The sequence below is a fragment of the Schistocerca serialis genome, chromosome 3, assembly GCF_023864345.2.
Source record: "Schistocerca serialis cubense isolate TAMUIC-IGC-003099 chromosome 3, iqSchSeri2.2, whole genome shotgun sequence".
In the NCBI taxonomy this organism is placed as follows: domain Eukaryota; kingdom Metazoa; phylum Arthropoda; class Insecta; order Orthoptera; family Acrididae; genus Schistocerca; species Schistocerca serialis.
The window spans coordinates 113,012,843-113,031,854 of NC_064640.1; the positions used below are offsets into that span (position 1 = coordinate 113,012,843).

The window sequence follows — 19,012 nt, forward strand, 5'->3', positions numbered from 1 at the left end:
GTTATGTACCCATAGGGCTGAGCCCCCTGACAACACAGGGATCACACTACTGATATGTGAGCTGTCCCCTCCCCGTGTGTGCCAAGGAGTGGTTGCTTGTCTTCTTGGAGCATCGGCACTCCCGGCAACGTCCGACGTGCCAGACGGCCCTTGCTGTGGCTAGGTGGTGTCCCTGGTTGGATTGGGTGGTATCAGGGTGGATGCTTGGTGCATGAAGTGTCTCAAGCTGCAAAAAGCTGGCCATTCTCACATGGCCATCTCTTCGAATGGTGAAGGATCCTTAAATGCTGTCTCGTATGACCCGGCAGACTTCCCCTCCCTGGCTACACCACAGGAGGAGGGCCAGGCTCGCTGTCTTGGGCTGAAACCTTTTCCCCATTACCTCCTCTGTACTAGGACAGGTGGGGAAACATTCACTGCCACAAAGCCATTGTTTTTTGTGGAAAATATCGAGGACAAGTTTGGTGAAGTGGAGTCTATTAGTAATCAAAGCTTCTTCTGCCACCCAATCCGCAGCTCTTAGTGCCTGTGATCGTCTTGGCAGACTTCAAGTGTCAATCACTCCTCACCCATCTCTGAGTATGGTCCAGGGAGTCATTTTTCAAGGGGACCTCACCCTGCAAACTGATGAGGAACTCGGTGGAACTGCAACGGCTACTATCGTCACCTACCAGAAATCCAACGTCTTGTCTCCTCTTATTTTGTGTTCTGTCTTATTGTCCAAGAAACACATTTCCGTGACAACCACTCTCCCACTTTGCGTTGTTAACGTGCATTCTGTCACAACTGTGCTGGCCCTGGGATAGCATCTGGTGGAGTCTACACTTTGGTTCTCTTCCATGTCCTTAGTGACTGGATCCCCCTACATACCACCTTGGAAGTGATAGCGGTTAGAGTGCAAACGACTCCGGCAATCACCATTTCCAATGTGTACCTCCCTCCAGGTAGGCCACTTGCTTATGCTGCACTATGTACCTTAATTCAGCAACTCCCACCTCAATTTCTCCTCCTTGGGGATTTCAATGCCCACCGTCCACTGTGGGGGAGTGTCACATCAACGAGTCAGGGTATCCTAATCGACCAACTTATCGTGGACTTCAATTTGTATCTCCTCGACGATTGTTCACCACCCACTTCAGTGCTGCTCATGGCACCTTCTCTGCTATCGATCTCGCGTTCTGCTCCTTTGCCCTCATGACTTCCCTACATTGGTCATCCCATGATGAGCTTCGTGACAGTGTCCACTTCCCAGTGACATTATCCAGGCAAACAGGCCCCCATGTTGGGCATTCCACAGGGCCAATTGGCCTTTATACGTGTCTGCTGTCCACTTTGACACCTCCCTCTCTAATTTCATTGATGTAGTCGTGCAAGGCATCTCTGTCGTTCTTCTTCCTGCTGCTGGCACTGCTGTCCCCCTATCCACAGGGTCCCCTTGTCATCGGCCAGTACTGTGGTGGACCAAGGATGTCACTTTCCAGGACCGCTGACGGGCGCTGCAGCGATTTAAGCGACACCCCCTCCTAGACCAACCTCCTCATTTTTAAGCGTCTTCATGCTAAGGCTCGTTACATTATCAAGCGGAATAAAAAGGAATGCTTTGAGTCCCATGTTTCCTTTCTGGGGACATATGCCTCTTTATCGCAGGTTTGGTCGAAGGTCTGTAGTGTTCTGGGCCGCCAGCAACAGTCAACTGTCCAGGGTCTGATCATCCAAGGAGCTCTGTGCACTGATCCATTGGTCCTTGCAGAACACCGTTTGACACACTTTGTGATGGTATCGTTGTCCGATTTCTACCCTCCTGCCCCTACAATGCTCCTTTCACTGAATGGGAATTGGTGCAGGCTCTTAGCTCTTCACGAGACACAGCCACAGGGCCAGACTCCATTCACAGTCAGATGATTCAACACTTGGATGTTCCCCAGAGGCAACAGCTCCTCAGCGTCTTCAATCACATCTGGCTCACGGGTGCATTTCTGTCACAATGGCGAGACAGTATAGTTATTCCTGTCCTTAAGCCTGGGAAAATCCCAACATCTCTAGACAGCTACCACCCCATTAGCCTTACAAATGTGCTTTGTAAACTCCATGAAAGGATGGTCAACTCCAGATTATGTTGAGTACTCGAATCTCGGCGCCTTTTGTCACCATACCAGTGTGGCTTCCGGGCAGGGCGATCTCAAACTGACCATTTACTCCGATTGGAATCAGCCATCCGACAGGCTTTTACCCACTGCTGGCGCCTTGTCGCAGTGTTCTTTGACCTACGTAAGGCGTACGACATGGCTTGGCGCCATTACATTTTAGTTACCCTCCATTACCGGTGTTTCCGTGCTCCCCTTCCGATTTTTATCCGTGACTTTTTGTCTTGCCGGCTCTTCCGGGTTCAAGTTGGCACTTCACTCAGCCCCCCTTATATTCAGGAGAAGGGTATCCCACAGGGTTTTGTGCTAAGTATCATGCTCTTCCTTATTGCCATAAATGGGCTTGTAACCACTGTTGGGCCTCTGGTTACCCCGGCGTTGTGTGTTGACAATTTTTGCATCTGGTGCAGCTCCCACTCAATGGTGTGTGCTGAGTGCCAGCTCCAAGGCGCCATCAGACAGGCCTCTACGTGGGCCACCGCCCAAGGCTTCCAGTTTTCCTCCTGCTGACATGGCTGCCCCACATTCGCCATCTAAAGACTACATGCGTGCAGAAGCTTAATGCTCTCTGCCTCCTGGCCCACACATCTTGGGGAGCAAACCATTGCACTCTTCATCATCTTTACTGTGCTGTGGTTTTGTCCAGATTAAATTATGGTAGTCGGGTTTATGGCTCAGCAGTGCCTTCCACTTTGAAGCTCCTTGACTCTGTCCATCATTGTGGGGTGCGTCTGGCTTTTGGTGCCTTTCGCACTAGTCCTGTTGATAGTCTCCTCACAGAAGCAGGGATTCCCCCCCTACACACCTGATGGAGCCAACTCCTTGTTTCTTATGCAGTTGCCATTTGCCAATTCCCTGACCATCCTGTGCTCTTCGCCATTGAGGGATGTCTGCCTCCTAACACCTGTCCACGGGTGGGATTGCTGGTTGGCATGCGTCTCACTACCCTCTGCTGGGACCTCCATCTTCACTCACTGGGCTGCACCCCATGTCTTTCCTCCCATACCCCCCCCCCCCCCCCCACCCCCCGCCCCCCTCCCTTGGATGGTGCCTAGACCATGGATAGGACTGCTCTCTTCCTGGGTCTTTAGGTCTCTGTTGCTCCTATGGTTTACTGGCATCTTGTATGTGCCATCCTTGCAGGGTTCCAGGGTGCCACTGTCTTTTACACTGGTGGTTCTAAGATTACTGTTAAGGTGGGATACACTTTCACATCTCCTACCAGCTTCGAGCACCATTTATTGCCAGGGTCATGTAGTGTATTTACAGCAGAGCTTCCAGCCATTTACAGGGCCCTCCTTTTTGTTTCTCAGGCCTCCCTCCACAGTGTTTTAATTTGTTCAGACTCCATGAGCAGCCTTCAGGCTATATATCGATTCTACTCTCGTCACCCCTTGGTCTCTGCCATCCATGACCTTCTCTCTGCCCTTCAACATGCCACCTGTTCAGTAGTCTTTCTCTGGGTCCCGAGTCATGTGGGAATCCCAGGGAATTAATTGGCTGACCGTTTGGCTAGAGCAGCAGATACTTAACCCCCTTTTCCTTTCATGGTTCCAGCTGTGGATATGCGGATCTGTCTCAAATCTCTCTTTGCCCAACAGTGGAATGCCATCTGGAGTGCTACTGCTCATAGTAATAAACTCCGCACAATCAAGGAGTCTACTGCAGTTTGGGGCACTTCTTTCCGCCTCTCTCAGAAGGAGTCCACCGTTTTAAGTCGTTTACACATTGACCGTACCCGACTCGCCCATTGTTTCTTCCTACGTAACAACCCGCCCTCACAATGTGGTTGTGGTGCCAGACTGACGATATCTCACATATTGGTGGCATGTCCCCTTTTTTCGACACTTTGTGCTAAGTATAGTCTTCCTGCTTCCTTAAATTTAATATTAGCAGATGATCCACAGATGATTGACCTGGTGGTCCTCAGTTTCCTCCGTGAAAGTGGTTTTTATTTCCAGACATAAGATTCTCCTTTAGTCCTGGAGCAGGGGCCGTTTGGTTGTGATTAGGACTCCTTTTGCAGTCTCTACGGTCTGTGACCCCATGACTGCTGCCCCCCCCCCCCCCCTTTTCCAGTGTCTAGACTTGGTCTCATCTTTTATGCTTATACTGTGTGTGTTTAACATTTTTAGCTGGCTTTCTTATGTAACCCCCTTTGGAAATCTGGGACTGATGACCTCATCGTTTGGTTCCATACTCTCTCAATTAACCAATTCATCAGTCAATCTGTTCAAACACAGCATGTAGCTTGTTCCACATATCTCACGCAACCAACAATGCCATGACTCCTGCATCAACAGTTGTAATGATGATCTACCTGCCTGCATCATCAGCATTGTCCCATGTTTTTAGCACCCACTGGCAAAACTGCTGGTTTTTGCTCATCGCCAATAAACACCTAGCATTTGCCACCTGATGCACGTAATATGTTTCTGCTGAAAATGTCCATATGATCCAATTTTCAATCCCACACAGTTTCTCAATGCTGTGGAAGTCCATTGTAGCCCTGTAAAACAGTTCAGATTTGCAGCTACAAAAATTCCTTATGAGAACATACTGGACAATTGTTAAAGTAGAATACAAACTACGTAATCATACAATGCACACAAATGCAGTTCTGGAGTCATGAGATGTGCAATAACAGTACCCAATTACTTACTTACAGCATGTTATTTAGGACAACAACAAAAGACATTACATACAGAGAGATGTTTCATAGCAACAAGGTTAATATAAGCATTTCACTTTAGCGTACAGGTGGGCTGATGTGGGAGTTGTGTCTGGTGAGGGGGATAAGGGGGCAGAGAGGGGAGGGGGGGAGACAAGAGAGAGAGAGAGAGAGAGAGAGAGAGAGAGGGGGGGGGGGGGGAAATCAGAAAGACAGGGTGGGGGTGGGGTGAATAGTTAGTGGGTCAGAGGGAGGCTGCACGTTTGCTGGCTAGGAATGCAGAATGGTGGGGTGGCAGGCGCACAGGCTAAGCATGTAATACGCTGTGTTCAGAGCTAGTGGGGAGCTGCACAAAATGAAAGTTATGCAGATACATGAACTGGAAGGGACTAACAGGACAGAGGGAGGGGAAACTGTTGGATGCAGAGTGTGATGTCTGCGGGTTAACAGAGGTTGAGGCCAGGAAGATTACGAGAGCAAAGAAGGTACTGCAAGGAGCACAAAATGTTGGATTTAAATGGCTGCATCCCAACCTGTTCCATCCAGATTTGTCCCTCTACCACTAGCTTTTCTGAACTATGCAGATGGAAGTTACCCTTGCAACACAGCCTTTGCTCTGGTAACATTCCTGGCTTCAATATCCATTAACCCATTGCCCCCACCCCCAACAATTCTCTATTCCTCTGTCCTAACATCCCTTTCAATTCACATCTCCGCTTCACCTTCATTGTGTGCTGATCCCCACCAGCTCCAGCACACGTGCATCACGTGCCTAGCCTGTGCACCTGCCACCCCTCCCTCCCTGCATTCATAGATAGCAAGCCAGCTGTCTCTCTCAAAGCTGAAGCTGCCCACCCCAAACCCTCATCCTACCTCCCACCTCTCTCCTGCTCTACCCATGCCACCCGACACAATCTGCATCCCATCAGTCCACTTGCAAAACTAGCAATCCCTGCATTGTGCATCCAGCTGGTATGGCTGTAGGGCACAGGCGTACATGCTCTTATATCTTAGCTGGAGAAAGGTTTTACTTACAAAAGCTAGTAAGTTTTCCTTCTCTTTTGTGAGTGTTAATTGATGACTCCAGGTTTTTGCTGTTCGGTGAGTGGTCTCTTTTACCCCCAAATTATTTACAAAAGTAGTATCTGTTGTGGACTGGCAAGACAGCCAATCCACTATGACAGGAAGCCGAAAGGCACGCGTTTAAGCTCACGCAGGCTGGCGTGAGGTCTGGAACAGGCCAGGGATATGAGACTAGCAAAAATAGTACGTATCTGTTGGAATACTTAACTTTAATCCATAATTGGTGAACATCGCTCTTGACGGTACATGTTTTACAGCATCAATAGTAACTGGTAATGGCGCCTTGCTAGGTCGTAGCAAATGACGTAGCTGAAGGCTATGCTAACTATCGTCTCGGCAAATGAGAGCGTAATTTGTCAGTGAACCATCGCTAGCAAAGTCGGCTCTACAACTGGGGCGAGTGCTAGGAAGACTCTCTAGACCTGCCGTGTGGCGGCGCTCGGTCTAGTGGCGACACGCGGGTCCGACGTATACTAACGGACCGCGGCCGATTTAAAGGCTACCACCTAGCAAGTGTGGTGTCTGGCGGTGACACCACAGTATCCAGAAAGATATGCTGCACAGCAATGCTTTCATGTGGACTAAAGTTGTCTGATGACACTACCATTTTTTTAAGCTTTTTTTGTTTTTAATAGACGTATCAAATTTTACAGAACGGTTTTCTGTAAATGTGAAACTTCACACAGTCATGTAGTCACTGTAGCAGATTTGTTTTCTCTTCTATTTGGATTACTTCCCAAGTGTCCAAGGCAGTAGTTGTCATCACAAGGCAGCTGGCGTAATATGCGGATCATATGGAGCACCAATGAGAACTGCCATTCCTGGATGAGTGACTACTTATATTAGGCACGTCAGCCAAGGGATACCACCAATTGATGGGGCAATTGCCTTGAAGGCATGGCTTACTTCTGGCATTTGTCTTGTAGCGGCCACTCACAGTGCCACTCACAGTGCCATGAGCAGAGCCAGCATCAAGTATGTATCAGTTTTGGACATTTGTGATAACTCCATATTGCTGTCAGTCGATTACATCAACCCCCCCCCCCCTCCCCCTCTCCAAAGACAGTAGACTGGGGTGGGAGCAGCCCCTATGGTGTGGACTGAGATGAGGGATGGTGGGACAGCAGACAGTATGGGGTCTGGGAGTGGCCCTGGTGAGGCGTAGTCCGGGCCATGCTGCATATCAATGTCTAAAATCCTAGGACTGTCAGGAGCAGGCATGGCTGTGCACAGTGCATCCACTGGAGATGGGGGCTGCCTCTGCTCTAACTGAAATGGAGAAAGGCAGAGATCCCAGGATCCACTCCATTACCTCTGGGGCACCGAGGGCCTGGCCGGGGCAAAGCGGAGCTGATGGCTGGAGAGGCGAAGAGAGGGTAAGACAGCAAGGCATCCATGGCTGGGGACACCAGCTGCGGCTATCGGGGATGTAGCTGGTTGTGGTGGCACAGTCAAAGGTGGCCCCAGCAGAGAAATTGTACATCTGGTGACAGAAACACAGGATGTACAATGACTGAATGATTGTGCCCACACCAGGACACTGAGCTGGAGGCAGCGACGGCCTGAGGCAGAGGGGGGGGGGGGGGGGGGCGGAGCTGTGGTTCTGGTGGAGACAGCAGTGTAAGGAGAGTCCACAGTGGCTGCTAATGTGGTAATTCAGCATGGCTCTTCTCAGCATGGCCCTTTCTAGCAATGGGAGTGGCTTGATAGATGGCAAAAAATAGTGTGAGGGCCTCATCCGTGGAAGTAGTGTCTGCCATGGTCGACACCATCTTCTGAAAGCCTGCACTGTACATTCTGCCTCCCTGTTTGATTGTGGGTGGAACAGGGTAGTGAGCAGCTCTGTGATCCCTTGGAGCTCACAAAAATGGGCGAACAGTATGGTGATCAGCTCTGTGATACCTTGGAGATCACAAAAATGGGCGAATAGTGTGGATGTAAACTAAGGGTCTCCTGTCAGCCATTTTCTTGGAAAATGGCCCCCATTGTTTGAGAAAATAGCCAACATGAGACCCTCAGTAGCAAAGATGTGAGAGGAGGCCGTAGTGACATTTGCTGATGTAGAGGCAAGTGGGATGTAAGGAAACTTGGAGAAAAAGTCAACCACTATGTACCATTTCCACTGCAAAAAAGGGCCGGCAAAGTCAATGTGGAGACATTCCCAAAGGTCTGCCATGGGTCAGGGTGGAAAAACTTTGGAGGAGAGCTTGCTGATGATGGGCACACGTGAACCATTGACTCAGTATCCTTTTTGACAGGCAGCCAATAACATGCGGACAGACCAGCTGCTTTAAACATGAAACACCCCAGTGACCGTCATGTAGGAGATCAAGGACCTCGGACTGCAGAGCTGACAGAATAATGACCTGAGGCCAATCTTGTTCCATTTGAAGGAAGGGGACTCTATCATGGAGAGAGTTGAGGCCAGAGGGTAAAGTATGTCTTCAGGGCACTGTGGGTGGTTGTGAGCAATCCCTGAGGCCAACCATCCTGAATCCACTGTTCAATGGAATGGAGTGCGCGGTTTGCTCATGTCAGCTGTGACAGCCGATGCATCGGGGGGGGGGGGGGGGGGGGGGGGGGGGGGGGGGGGGGGGGAACTCCTGAAGGACCAGTGACAAGTCGGAGGCTATTTGAAAAGTGATGACTTCCTGACCTTCAAACTTGAGATTGCGCCTGCTGGCAGACAATACAGACTGCTGACATTTGCGTTGTGACTGGAAGGTTTGACGGCGATGTCATAGGTATATACAGACAGAAACAATGCCCAACACTGAAGCCTTTGTGCCATTTTGTCTAGGAATCCAGGCTGAAAACCAAACAATGTGTGTAATGGCTTGTTGTTTGCTGTCAACTGAAACTTCGCACTGTACATATAGGTATGGAACTTTTCACTGTGTAGACAACAGCAAATGCCTTTTTCTGTATCTGCAAGTAGTTGGAGATGAAAGCAGATTAGTGTTTGGAGCCATGAGGGTCCTGGTGGGAGAACACTGTGTCAACTCCAGGGTGTTAGGCATCAGTGGCAAGGAGAAAGGGCTGTCCTGGCGAGTGCAGGATGAGGCATGGCGTCAATTGCAGAGCCAGCTTTAGTGCATGAAATGCTGCCTCACACACAGGTGACTACACATGAAATGAGCCCCCTATCTTAGTCAGAGCATTGAGTGGGGGGGGGGGGGGGGGGGTTCGTGAGCTGAGCAACCTGTGAGATAAAACAATCATAATAGCTAATCTTCCATAGAAAGGACTGTAGTTCTTCCAGAGTTTGGGGCGGAACATGTTGTCGATTGCCCGCACGTGGTCTTGGTCAGACACATGCCTTGTTTATGGAGGAGGAAACCAAGGTACTCCACAGAGGGCTGGATAAATGTACACTTACTGAGGTTACATTTCAGGCCCTCAGCTGATACGCAAGATAACAAGGAGTGCAAATTCTGAAAGTACTGGGGCACTAACGATTCCAAATGGAAGTCGTTTGTACCTGTACAAGCCAAAGGGCATGTTAAGCACCAGCAACTCACAGGAATCTGTATGTAACAGCAGCTGTAAATATGCGTCTGACCGATCAGTCTTTGCATAACAGTCTCCATTCTGTTGCCTGGAGAACAGGTCCTCTGGTCATAGAATTTGAAAAGAATCTGTGATGAACTGGTCATTCATAGCCTTAAAATTGCTGCACCATCTGAGAGAGCCATCCAGGTTTTTGACAGTGAAGGGAGGGGTGGGGGGAGGGGTGTGCACTGACTGGAAGAAAATAAACTGGCATGATCACATTGAGGGTGACCAACATGTCCAATTCTGTCTTCTCCATGCCATGGAGGACATGAGGAAGCAGGTGCACCCATGCAAAACATGGAGCTGAACCTGACTTCAAGTGAAGATGTACCTCGACAGATGCTGCCCAATCCAAACGTGGAGTGAACAATTCTGAAAAGGTCATCAAATCTCTAACGCTTTGGAACATAATAGCCAAAGATACTCAGATATCATCAGAAATACTTGGATATTATCAGAAATGGAAAAACCAAATTCCTTGAAGGCATCTAACCCAAAAATGTATTTCACTGTGCTGGAAGAAACCACAAAAAATGAAAGCATGCAGGGCACATTTTTATGAGACCGCCATCAAAAACACACCCTAAACTGGAATTTCATGACCACTATATGCCGTGACCTCCTCCTGATGTGGATACACTGGAGGAGCATCACATAGTTAGAACTATTGCTCAAAGAAGATGCACCAGTACCCACCTGGAATGGTACTGCCAGACCCATCAGGTGCAGCGGGTTGTGAATACCAGTAGAAACAGGGAAGAATACACTGCCCATGTGCTTGCCAGACAGGGAAGGAGACGCAACCTCCAGAAAGGAACTATGACTGGGAACACTCGATGTGTTGCTAACCAAACAAATTGTTTACTCAGAATGCTGGGTTGTGCCCCAGTTTTCTTGGTGCATTCTTGCAGCGTGTGCACTGCTGGCCTGTCTGTCAGGGCCGATGTGGCAAAACAAGACTCCCCTCTACAGTCAGCCGCATGTGGCTTCAAAAGCCGTACTGATCTTGAGAATTTTGTCCAAGAAAGTATCTGCATGGCTCGTAGCTTGTGTGCACACTTAGCTATCCAGTGCAAACTGAAGAAGAGAATCCTGGATCATGGAATATGCTTATGATCTTCGACAAGTACTCACCGAGAAATTGAGCATGACGACTATAGCCGCAAAGTTCAGTGACCCATTCCATCTAAGATTCTGATGGCAGCTTCCACCACCAATAGAATTCCAATCTCGCACACGCCATCCGAGACTGCCGTCCACACCCCTAATTTGGTGACAAAGTGCAAATACTAGGAAATGACTAAGTATTGGGATTCACTGTAAGTGATAACTTGTGGAGCAAAACTAACACATCTTGAGAGGATCATGACAGAAAAAAGGATTGCTTACAATCGGTGTTGGCTATCTGGTATGCCACAAAATGATGGTTGAGGCGTTGTTGTGAATACGTGGCCCACTGGTCAACACTATCCACAAAGGCAGGAAATGGAGGAAAATGTGTGATCATATGGAGCACCAACAAGAACTGTCATTCCCTGCAGAGCACCTGCTTATATCAGGCAGGCCAGCCACAGGATTCCGCCAGGTGATACAGCAGTCACCTCATGGGCATGGCCTCTTTCCAGCGTTTACCTTATGGCAGCCACTCGTAGCTTGCAGCACCATCAGCAGTGTGGGCATAAAGTATGTATTGATTTTGGACAGTTGTGTTTACTCCATCTTGCTGTCTGAGTTGGTTACATCAGAAGTGCCATGGAGCATTACGTAAGCAGCTGCGGGTCGGTAGTGACGTGGGTGCCAGCGCATTGTGCAGTAAGGATAGCAGAGTTCAGTGGTAAACAGTGCTAGCCGTGAGGCACAGGGCTGGTGTCACCACACCAGGGCAAGTCTCTTGTTATGGCAACATCACTAGATGCCCGGTTTTAGTGGAAGAAATGGGCACTGGAGACATATAACTAAGTTTGGATTTTAAGAAAGTGATCATTCATCACCTGAAACCAACAGTATCTCCACAATGCCAGAATGATGTCAGACAGCAAGGCGACTGGACTCCACCAGCAGCAACAGCGGGTTTGAGACCAGGCTGCACCTGCCATCTGCACTAAATCCTTCACAATACTTGGTGTCTGTCCTTCCAATCTGCCACCTGCACCTGCTGACTCCGACTCTTGTGCCGAGTTGCTAGCAGGACCCAGTACCAGAACACCAACTGCCAGCTAATTTCTGTCAGAGGATGGCAGGTTGTACCAAGGCACAGCAGTCTCCTCACACCACTACCGCAGCCGTGTGTGGAGTCGAGGCACTATCTCTCTAGTGAGACGCCATAAGAGCATAATGCGACATGCTGCAGATGTCGACAGCTATGGCCTACAGAGGTTGCTGGCCTCAGCAGCATGAGGTGCTGGCTGAGCAGCAGTGCCAGATAGGAGCTGCCACCTGTGCAACAGTCCCAGCCAGTGTCAACAAGAAGGGGCATGCCTGTCTCGCTATGTCATATGTATCAAGATCAGTAAAGCTCTCTTGAATTGTTAAGTGTTTGCCTGAGCCCACAGCTTGTAATCAGCGTTCATTCACCCACATCATGCCCGGCATGTCACCCACATCATGCCCGGCATGCCACACATGGATGTGCTGTTGTGCGATACTATCTTAAAGACTGAACAGCCGTATACACATCAGGGTGTTCTGACTAGGCCGGCCGGAGTGGCCGAGCGGTTCTAGACGCTACAGTCTGGAACAGCGCGACCGCCACGGTCGCAGGTTCGAATCCTGCCTCGGGCATGGGTGTGTGTGATGTCCTAAGGTTAGTTAGGTTTAAGTAGTTCTAAGTTCTAGGGGACTGATAACCACAGCAGTTAAGTCCCATAGTGCTCAGAGCCATTTGTTCTGACTAATAATCAGAAACAATGTTTCTTTTCATTTCTGTTTGTCTTTGCTACTATTTAGCTTGTTGTCAGCAACTCACGTAGTTTGACGTATATGTAAGGCTGTATCATGTTGTAGTACTCATTTCATTTCTTCATCTACATCTATGAACTTATTCCACAATCCACTGTACAGTGCATGGCAGAGTGTAGCTTGTACCACTGCTAGTCATTTCCTTACTTGTTCCACTCACAAATAGAATGAGAGAAAAATGGCTGTCTGTGCCTCCATATGTGCCCTAATTTTTTGTACCTTCACGGTTCTTGTATGAAATTATGTTGGCAGCAGCAGAATCATTCTAGTCACTTTTAAATATGCCGATCCATCCGAGGATTCCCATTAGAGTTCCCCAAGCATCTCTGTAATACTCTCATGTTGTCATAACCTATCAGTACCAAGTCTAGCAACCCACCTATGAATTGCTTCAATGTCTTCCTTCAATCTGACCTGGTGTGGATCACAAACACTTGAAAGTAATCAAGAATAAGTTGCACTCCAGTCTTATATATGTTCTCCTTTACAAATGAACCACATCTTCTGAAAATTGTCCATTTACCTTCCTTCTTACAATACTTACACGATTCTTCCATTTCATTTAGCTTTTCAATGTTATGCCTCGCTATTTAATCAGTGAGACTGGGTCATGCAGAACACTATTAGTGCTGTATTCAAACATAAGGGTTTTGTTTTTCCTACTCATCTGCATCAACTTAAGTTTTTCTACATTTAGAGCTAGCTGCCATTCACCTCAGCAACTATTAAATTTGATAAACGTCGTCTTTTATCCTCCTACAATCACTCAATAATGACATCTTCCCATGCACAACATCATCAGCAAACAGCAGTAAATTAATGCTTATCCTGTTCACCAGATCATTTATGTATATGGAAAATAACAGGTGCTCCGTCACTCTTTCCCAGACACTCCAGACGATACCCTTGTCTCTGATGCACTCACTGTCAAGCACAATGTACTGGGTTCTGTTAACATAATGGGTTCTGTCAACATACTGGGTTCTGTTACCTAAGAAGTCTGATGTATCTGGGAACCTTTTCCATATGCTAGTACTCTTGTTAACAATCTGCAAAGGGACAGCATGTCAAATGCTCTTCGGAAATCTAGGAATGTGGATTCTGCCTGTTGCACTTCATCCATGGTTGGCGGGATATCATGTGAGAAAAGGGCATGCTCAGTTTCGCATGATTAATGGCTTCTAAAACCATGCTGGTTCATGGACAAGAGCTTTTTTTGTCTTGGGGAAAAGTCAGCTTTCCTTTTCCTCTTTTCTACTGCCACACGAGACTGATCTACAAGTGACGTGATAGAAGCCTTTAATTTCTACTAATTTGGACCTGCCATCATTTGTGTGTTCTCTTTTGATCTGAGAGTGCAACAGCCATTGATTCCACAACATTTTCTGAATTTTGTTGTTACCTTTCTTTATTCATGTATTTAACACACACTTATCAAGAGCAGTCTGTTTAAACTTTGTCCATAATACCTCTACATCCATCGTACTGGAACTAAGTGGTGTCAGTTCATCATCCAGGTGGGAAGCCAACAACTGCTTATCTGCTCTTGCTAGCAGAATACCCTCCTAGCTTCCTTGATGGCTTTATTAACTTTAGTGACCATCACCACCATGATACCATGACCACTAATCACTGTGTCTATACTGACGCCATCGATAAGGTCACACCTGTTTGTAATTACAAGGTCTCAAGTATTTCCAGTGCTCATGGGCTGTTGAGCTAGATTCTCTAGCATGTTTTTGTGAAACATGTTAAAGAGCAGTTCGCAAGACTGTCTTCATCCCTTGCAGTAAATCATTAGACATCCCAGTCTATACTCAGTAAATATAAATCACTGATCTGGGGATTTCCATGCTACTGACTGGACTCCCTTGAACATCTCTAAAACTGTCCTATTGGAACCAGATGGCCAGTGAAAACATCCAACACTTAACTTGATTTCACTTAGACCTGTTATATGCAACCAGATACACTATGTCATCAAAAGTATCTGGACACCTAGCTGAAAATGACTTAAGTGCTTAAAACGTCAGTGTAGGCCTGTGCTGTGATAGTGCCACACAAAACAAGGGGTGAAAGGGACCCCCCCCCCCCCCCCCAATGATGAAAATCACGAGTACACCATAACACCATCACCTCCAAATTTTACTGTTGGCACTACACCCATTGGCAGATGACGTTCACCAGGTATTTGCCATACCCACACCCTGCTCTCAGATCGCCACATTGTGTACCGTGATTCATCCACACAACGTTTTTCTACTGTTCAATTGTTCAATGTTTACACTCCTTAAACCAAGCGAGGCATCATTTGGCATTTACCGACATGATGTGTGGCTTATGAACAGGTGCTCAAACATGAAATCAAAGTTTTCTCACCTCCCACCTAACTCTCATAGTACTTGCAGTGGATCCTGATGCAGTTTGGTTTTCCTGTGTGATGGTCTGGATAGATGTCTGCCTATTACTCATTACAGCCCTCTTCAACTGTCGGCAGTCTGTCAGTCAACAGATGAGGTCAGCCTGTACCCTTTTGTCCTGTACATGTCCCTTCAGGTTTCCACTTCACTATCACATCAGAAACTTTGGACCTAGGGATGTTTAGGAGTGTGGAAATCTTGCGTACAGACATATGACACAAGTGACACCCAGTCACCTGGCCATATTCGAAGTATGTGAGTTCCGCGGAGTGCCCCATTCTACTCTCTCACAATGTCTAATGACTACTGAGGTTGCTGATATGTAGTACCTGGCAGTAGGTGGCAGCACAATGCACCTAATGTGAAAAGCGTATGTTTTTGGGGGTGTCCGGATACTTTCGATTACATAGTGTAACTTCACTGTCACACTCAAATTTGACCTCAACACAGACAATATTTTTGTCAGCTGCCATGAACACTCCCCTCTACTGTAGCATCTAATTTGTCTTTTCGATACATGTTCTGTGGATCACTAAATATCTCAGAGATTTCTACTTCAGGTTTCAGCCAGCCAACTCTCGACCCCAAGAATAGTGTGAGCATGAGAAATTTCTCGGAGGGCACTAAATTTGGAGACTTTGTTATGAATACTTTGACAGTTTACTAATAAAATTTTAATAGTCGAAGTATCATTACTCTGAGTGCAGTCTGGTTTCACTATCTGCGTTTCATCTGGCAAGTGTTCACCAGAGTACTTCAAACTACCTCTTAGCGTAAAAAACCACCATGTGCACTCCACAAGTACTCTGCTAGCAAGTAACTGCTTCCTTTGTGTAGTGCACCCCTGACCTATCAAGAAGGGGTCCTACAATTCCGCACTGATAACACAGGTCCAGAAATCTGTAGCCAAGACTGTCACAGAGTCAATGAAAACTTTGGTTGAGACACTGCACTTGGCTCCAAACCAAAGGAGCCGATCAACTATGGGAACAATTCTGCAAATTTCGAGCTCTGCTCGCACTCAATGTGTGAGACTAACCACTTCTACGAATTGAGAATGGCCTCAGAACCAAAGCGACAGGTGTGGTTGGTGCCAACATCACAACTTGCACTTAACTACACCCTGCACACTCAAACTACACCCTGCACACTCAATAGCAGCAGGTAAGGCCGCCTCCACATCTTGGGTGAGGCCCCTCAGCTGACATACAAAGTGCACATTGGTTTTCTTCCCAGCCCTGAACCCTGTTATGGCCTCCATCACACACCTAGCATTTGAAGCTCTCAATAAATAGCAAATCTCGGCCTCCATGTGCCTGGTCGGACCCTGCAGAAGGAATAGCCACCTGTTAACTCACAGGGTGAATAAGCGAAGCCAAATCGCCAGTCTCTAATTATGCCTTCTGCCCTCTGCTCTCTGCCTCGTGTGGTGCAAATGTGTTACCATCTACTACTGTTCCTGCTGCGAGGGCATGCACTGAATTGAAGAAATATACTGCTAAGAAAACATAGTAAAAGCTAAATATGTAACTTGCTGCTTGACAGTTGGGGCCTGACCAAATGTTGTAATTATCACAATTACTATTTTATAAAATAACTGAAATTCTTACCAGTTACTTGTAACTTCAAAAAGAGCACTGTTGATTTCCTTCCCTAATACAAGCTTGAGCTTACTTGTGAGATTTTGGTTGAGGGATGTTCAACCTTTCAATTTTCCTTCCTTTTTTCATTTATTTGTGTTCTTTTTTTTTCTAAAAAAAAAGTGATATGTAATGTGTGGTTTCTTTTGAATGACACGTCTTCCACATAATGTACATTGCATGTAGATAAGTTTTTAATTCCAGTATAGTTATTAGTGAACACATACACATCTTGTATACAAGATTTACCTCCTACCGATTATGTTTCTCTAATAGAAAGTACTGTCCTTCAGATGTTAAAGTATCTTTTCTGTGCCTGTGGACTAGTGTGCAGTTGAATCCTTGTTAATGAAAAATTTGTATCTAAGTTTTTAATTTGATGTAATAATTGCAGTCTTAGTGTGTGACAATACCTGTCCATAGAAACAGTAACAGGTGACATTGTGAATCAAGAGGCATGATATCTTTTAGTTGTATGACAAGTAGAAAATATTCTAGTGATCAGTGAAGTTTGGTTTGAAATTTCTGTGTAAATGTTGCAATAATCATGACTAATCCGGGATAATTTCACAGTGATGACTGACTGAACTAATTGTAACTCTTCATACCCATAGACTGCAACTCTGTCCTCACTTCTGTACCATAATGTTAATAAAAACTACCACAGCTGTATTTTGTTATGCGAAAAGTTGTTTCTTTCTATAGAAAATCATCAGATGACGCTGAAAATTCACCAACAATCTCTGTAACTAGCTCACAGAATTGTCCAATATCGTGACTCAAAAAGTCTACTTATCCCATTATAACATGAAAATCTGCACAACCATGATATTGTCACAATTCTGTGAGAATTATTTACAAAGACTGCTGATGAATTTTCATTAGAACAAAACCTGTTAATTTTTATTAACACACGTCAGCTGTAGAGTACAAAATGATAAAGATTGTCTTCTGTACCTTTGTGTGTCAGATTGCTGTTACTACTACTACTACTACTACTACTACTAATAATAATAATAATAATAATAATAATAATACAACACTGAGGTTCCAAAGAAACTGATACAGGCATGCATATTCAAATACAGAGATATGTAAACAAGCAGAACATGGTGCTTCAGTCGGCAACTTCTATATAAGACAAGTGTCAGAGTGCACCGTGGATATCAGGAATCCGGTAAAACATCAAATTTCTTACATCGCTCGGCCAGAAAAAGATCCTACAAGAATAGGACGGACTAAAACTGAAGAGAATCGTTCAGTGTGACAGAATTGCAACCCTTCCCCAAATTGCTGCAGATTTCAGTGCTGGGCCATCAACAAGTGTCTGCGTGTGAACCATTCAACGAAACATCAGCGATATGGGCTTTCGGAGCCGAAGGTCCACTTGTGTACCCTTCATGACTGCATGACACAAAGCTTTATGCCTCACCTGAGCCCGTCAACACAGACATTGTACTGTTGATGACTGGTCGGGTGAATCTCATTTCAGACTGTATCGAGCAAATGGACGTTTATGGTATTGCGACATCATCGTGAATCCATGGACCTTGCATGTCAGGAGGGGACTGTTCAAGCTGGTGGAGGCTCTGTAATGGTGTGGGGTGTGTGCAGTTGGCGTCATATGGAACCCCTGATATGTCTAGATACGACTGTGACAGACGACATATACGTAAGCATCCTGTCTGATCACCTGCATCCATTCATGTCCATTGCGCATTCCTTCAGACTTGGGCAATTTCAGCAGGACAATGCGACACCCTACAAGTCCAGAATTGCTCCAGAAAAACTCTTCTAAGTTCAAACACTTCCACTGGCCACCAAACTTCCCATACATGAACATTATTCAGCACATCTGAGATGCCTAGCAATGTGCTGTTCAGACAAGATCTCCACCCCCTCATACGCTTATGGATTTATGGACAGCCCTGCAGGTTTCATGGTGTCAATTCCCTCCAGCGCTACTTCAGACATGAGTCGAGTCCATGCCAGTTGTGTTGTGGCATTTCTGCGTACTCGTGGGGGCCCTATGTGATATTAGGCAGGTGTACCAGTTTCTATGGTTCTTCAGTGTAATAACAACAATAAAAAACTATAATGCTGAAGTAAAATATTGCTGTAAATAAAAAAAGAAATGTTGTAAACTTTTCTTACAATTGAATATGGCAGATGTTCTACAATTTTCCCTAACATAGACTGAAATACAGTCCTGGTGGGAATGTTTAAACTGCTAAAAATCTTTGCTGATTTATACAAGATCCAAACATTATCTGTAAATCAGTGTACAGTTTTTAATTCTGTCTTCTACAGTTGTTGGACCCTTACCTAGGTAATTACCCCATTGTATGAAGTGACTGCAGTGATTCCACAGATTTCACCAGATAATTTCATTTGCAATGTCCTTTCTTACTGGTATTATGGAAATCAGTGACTGTTGTAAGTCCCTTGTCACTGTGGCACTGAGATCCCTTGCACCATTTGCTCCTCAGCACCTATAAAATGTTCGTAGCTCACCTACTTATTAGAGTAGTTTGCAATTGT

At 46.3% G+C, this 19,012-nt stretch overlaps 1 protein-coding gene across 1 annotated transcript in view; it reads left to right on the forward strand.

Annotated features, from left to right (window-relative positions):
* The window catches only part of LOC126469800 (glycylpeptide N-tetradecanoyltransferase 2), an 89,785-nt gene that overhangs the window by 13,773 nt on the left and 57,000 nt on the right, over positions 1-19,012 (forward strand). The gene's annotated exons all lie outside the window — the stretch shown is intronic.